Raw genomic sequence first — 5,561 nt, 5'->3', positions numbered from 1 at the left:
AGTTCTCAAAAGAAGCTGGAGTGAAACAGAATAATTGGATACCCCATTTAGGGCCAAGGGCACTCACCAGAGGAAACGTCACTGGGGCCTGCTCTGAGAGACATGAGAACTAGATAAGTTTTTACACACCCACATTATGATTACAGTGGGATGGATCCAAATGTATAAATCTGAATGTCAGGTGAAGGGTGATAGAGAATAAATGACAAGGTTAGAATCCAGGAGGATGGAAACAGGTTAGAGTCTGTGGTGAGAGACGAGTTAGTGGGATTCATCAAGTACCCTGGAAAAAATCATGAAGGTTTTGGAGGCCTGCCTTCCTTGGCAATGTGGGTCAGGCCTGAAAATGTCAAGATCATATTAGGTTAGAGCATTGGTTCTCATACTTTCATATGCATTAGAATCACCTCAGGGCTTGTTAAACCATATTGTTGGGCCCCAGTCCCAGGGTTTCTGCTTCAGTAGATCTGGGGTAGGGTTTGAAGATTTGCATTTCTAACAAAGTTTCCAGGTGCTGCTAGCCTGGGGACCTCATTTTGAGAACCACTGGATTACAGAAACAGCTTGCCAAGGGCTGTTAAACTGGTGTTTTTCAATGTATGGTGTGAGGGTCACCTGCTAAGAATCACTGGTGGAGACTGTTCAAGATGCTAATCTTCTAAGCTCTATCCCCAGAGGTTTGTGTTAAGGGCCTTGGAGAAGAACCTGCAAATCTACTTTTTTAAAAAAACAAGTTCTCAAGGTGATTCTTACGTTGCTGTGGTTTGTGAACCACTCTAAGTCACGTGAAGCTCATTTAAACCATCGCTTATCTCTGCGTGTTCTGTGTAGTAAGCTGGCTACTGCAGTGACTCATCACCTTTTGTGGCTGCCACAATAGCATAGAATCAAGCACTAGGGTTTTGGGAGCTTGACAGAGAAGGGTTCAGATCTTGTGTGTGCCACATTCTATTTGGGGGATCTTGGACAAAGAGATTTAACCATTCTGGGGTTCAAGTTCATAATCTGAAAAATGGAATAATGAGACAAGTATTATGTAATAGTCACCTAACATCATGTCTGATATTTCTTTTTTAATTTACAAAGGAAAGAGGTTTAATTAACTCACAGTTCCACGTGGCTGAGGAGGCCTCACAATCATGGCAGAAAGCAAAGGAGGAGTAAAGTCATGTCTTACCTGGCAGCAGGCAAGAGGATGTCTGATTCTTAGTAAGCCCTCAATTAAGCAGTAGCTCTTCTATGATTTCTTCATATTCTTATTTCCAGCAGTATGATATGTATGATATGCCAATTAACCCACTGAACATGTATCTTGCCAGAGGCAGTTTCGTATGCTGGTTGACTTGAATCAAGAGAAGGCATCCGGGGAACAGTATTGCAGAAGAAGATTAAAAAGGACTTTGGAACTTAAAAGGCAGAAGGAGAAAAACTATTCTCTGGATAGTGCTGGTGAAAAGTGAGCAGACAGTGGGATGTCATTAGAGTTAGCCTTCTGCCTGTTTGGTTGCAGCTCCTGTCTTCATTCATAATGCCTCACAGCTCCTCCTGACACATGGCTGGGACTCTGTCTGTGATAAATGTTTGTACACACGGAGGAGGGAGGTACATATACTGTACATGCTTAGAGGTGGAGACTTACAGGGAGCAGAAGAAGTGTGGGTGGTCAGGCAAAATGAGGAAAATACTTCTGAAACTCAAAACAGACCATGAAATCAAATAAAGCCTGGAGATATTGTAAGTGTGGCCCTCAAATTTAGTACCATTGTGTTGACTTATTTTACTGCTCTGCATCTGTCTGGTCACACACATAAACAGGATAATTTTTTTTTTTTTTTTCTGAGTCTCTGCAGCACAAGGCTAAGTAGATGGACTGTGGTAAAGAGAGTAAGTCAATGTTTTGGCATTATCTGTTCAATTGAACTTTCTTAAATGATCCAAATAGCTCCTCAAGGGTCATTGTTTTATCTTGTCCTTTACATTTTCTATGAGTGTTTTCACGTCAAAATGCACTTGGAAGCTAAAGGACAAGGTATTCTGCTACTTTGGGCCTTAAGAACCCTTTCTAGCTTTTGTCTGCAACTGTTTTTGCTGAGGTTATTATATGTTCAATATATTCTCTTTATGAATCCTGAATATTCATATTTCCAAATAAACATGAGACAATGGGCCTAAAATTCAAAAGGAAGACAAAACAAAACCATTTCAAGCTTCTACTTTGTACTTACATACTATAGCATTTCTCATGGGTAGCAAGTTCCAAATCATAGTATTTTCAAACTTGAAGGGAATTAAAACAAGCAAACTATGGCTCAGAACATTTAAGTCACATCCTAGTGTTGCATGTTTAGTTGGAGTAAGAAGCCAGATCTCATGGTTTCTATTTCAGTGCTCTTTCTATTCCACCAAGCTCACACTCCCACCCCTTGGGTCCATTGCTACTAAAATCCTGAAAGGATTCAGAAAGGCATACTTGAGATTATAACACTATGTCTGTAAAACCTAATTCAAATTGATTAAACTTCCCTGGATTTCTAAGCTATTCTATAAGCTGGGTGATTTGTTCATTGGAATAACATTTTCATTTAAGACCACCCTTATTCTCCACCATGGGACAGGATAACTAAGAGCCCTCAGGGAATTATTTCTTTCCTGAACTTACTGATGCCTAATGGTGATCTGTTGGAGACCCTGCCTTTCCGTGGTCAAAGGCGGACATTAGGGCTCATTTTCCCCAGTGTCTTTGGTACTTTTCAAACCGTTGAGCTAAAGGATAAAACTGAACCAACCACTTCCAAGGACAAATTTTTTTAAAATTACTTAAATTTTGGTTTTTCCTGGTTCATAAACTTAGTTGTACTCTTAAATAAATGTCAATACCATACATGCATAGTTACAAATATTACCCAAGGATTCTAATGGAAAGTGGCAGTTTGTGCCCTACTTCTCCCACATCGAGTAGACTGCTTTTAACTCTTTTTACTCTCTGTTCTAATATTAATTTCAATATATTGTAATTACTTGATTCCAAAGTTTTAGACATTTTCTATGACTTCCTTTTATGACAGCTGATGATTTAACTCTCTACCACTTCCTCCAATTTTTCTTTTTCCTTTTTTTTTTTGAAACAGGGTCTTACTCTACTGCCCAGGCTGGAGTGCAGGATCATGATCATAGCTCACTGCAGCCTCAAACTCCTGGGCTCAAGGTATCCCCCTGCCTCAGCCTCCCAAAGTACTGAGATTACAGATGCATTGGACGAAATTTATTCCCTTCCTTTGTCTACTATAATTAATTAGGCCACAATCTTACTGCAACAGCAACAACATATCAGTCCTTACATGATTATGTAGAAAATATATTTTACTGAATAGCCTGCTAATATACTACGATTCCCTTTATTATGCTCTATATTCCCTTTTTTGTTACTTAAAAACATTTTTTTGGAATTAAAAACTGCTTTATGTGTTTTAGCTCCTTAGTCTCCTATAGACCTATTCTTATCTTTTCCAAATGCTCCATTAGATTTCCTGTACACAGTTAATAAACTTTCCCCAAATGGTTTAATTATGTCTGACGATCTGTCAATTATTCCTGCCCTCACTGCCATGCCGCTTTACTCTGGTGCATTGATCCTTCCACTCCAGTCTACTTCCCTCCAGGGCTGTTGCACATGGTCATCTTTGGACCACACCATCTTTCTGTGCAGGACCTCTCCTCTGCATGGTCATGTGCCTTCTTCTTCCTTGTTGTAGTCCTTCATTTTTTCTGGATCAGTGCTTCGTAAATTAAAACTTAAATTTAAAAAGATTTGAAAAATTTAAAAACTGTAGTGTCAGAGAGAAGAATGTAATGAATCCCTACATATTAATACTTATCACCCAGATTCAACAGTTAACATGTTTCCACACTTATTGCATTTGTCTTTTTCTTGTTCCTCTACTCTTCTTTCTTTTCTCCCCTCCCTCTCCAGTTCTGTTTCCCTCCCTCCTTCCTCTTCCCTTCCTGGACCCTTCTGTTCCACTCTCATCACCTCTCCCCGTCCCTCTCCTTTCCTCTTCTCTTTACCTGCTTGCTGAAGTGTTATAAAGCAAACCCCAGTGTTTCAAGCCAGGACACTGGAAGGGCTCTCTCTGAGAGAGAGAGACTAGATTCAATACAGGCAGTGAAAGAGAGGCTATGATAACATTATCTGAGTTGCTGACTCTGACTGCACTGAAAGATTTATCCTAGATCTTTTAGTTATATGACCGAACACTTTTACTTTCAAGGGACGTTAAGGCAAGTCTGCCAGGTGTGAAATTTTCCAGCTAACTGGGAGTTTGGCAGATGAGTTTTAGAACTTTTTGGGCAAAATCACAGTATCTTAGATTAATTAGCAAATAAACTTTTATTTATCCTATTGTTACCCAATAGGTGGAATGCTTAACATGTAATATTCAGGTATCAATACTTAAGAATAGAAAATAATGTGATGTTTAGTTCTTTTAAAAATATGCCTTCTATACAATACCAATATAAAGGTTAGGATTTTACATTCAATAGTAAATCTGTTTTGTTTCATTAGGAATTGGACAAACATGATAATATTGGCAAAATGGTTTCTATGTCTATTAATGCCTCATTCTATTGCTCAGTTAACTTTAATCCAATAGAGTGGATGTAGCAATTTTTGTACAACAAATCAGTAGCTGATGGAACAGTTCATAACTAGAAATTTTGTCCATGAATTTATGTGTCGGCCTTCATGCAATTGTAAATCCCTTATTAGTATTTTGATTTGGGCATTCTTATCTTCATCATTGAAAATATGATTACTTTTATAACTGAATATTCTGAATTGCATTAAAAGAATAACTGAGATCAATTTGTTGTAAATAATTCAGAAACACTGACAGAAATCTCTGTCTGATTACTTTCTTATGTATGGCTGTATTCTCTATGGTGTCTTTTGCTTTTGTATAGTACACGAATCCCAGAAACTTGCAGCTTTTTGAATATATAACTTGGTTTACAGTCCTGTTTTCTCGTGTTATATGTTTACTCTATTCCCAGAAGGTAAGGAAATTAGGTTTATTATGAACAATTTATCAAAGTATTTCTAATAAAGTCTTCCCATTAATCTTATTTATACTGAACTTTACATGTTTTTAGTAATCAACTTCTGAAAAGATCAGGAAAAAAGTTTTGAATAGTAGAGATCAGTGAACTTATTCATGTAAATCTTTATTAATATACATATTAAAGTGATATAAAGATAAGTAAAATGCTTCCCCTTAATGAAAAAGAAATACATGATTATAGCTTAAATTTATACTCACCATTTCAACTTTTACCAGTAGTTTGGGTGAAAATATTTAACTAGGTTGTGATTTTAACAATGGCAATCATAATTTTTAATTCACAGGCATTTTGACAATATCCCTATCGCCTATTTTACTAGGCTCCTAAATCTGGTTGTGGCAGATTATATTTTCCAAAGAGATGCTAGAGATATATCCCATCTGCCACATGCTTCTTAAAATAAGATCTCCTTCCACAAAGAGATGGGGATCTGTGTTCTT

This window comes from Macaca nemestrina, chromosome 1 (genome assembly GCF_043159975.1).
Source record: "Macaca nemestrina isolate mMacNem1 chromosome 1, mMacNem.hap1, whole genome shotgun sequence".
In the NCBI taxonomy this organism is placed as follows: domain Eukaryota; kingdom Metazoa; phylum Chordata; class Mammalia; order Primates; family Cercopithecidae; genus Macaca; species Macaca nemestrina.
The sequence above is the reverse complement of the archived record's forward strand: the minus strand, read 5'-3'. Positions refer to the sequence as shown.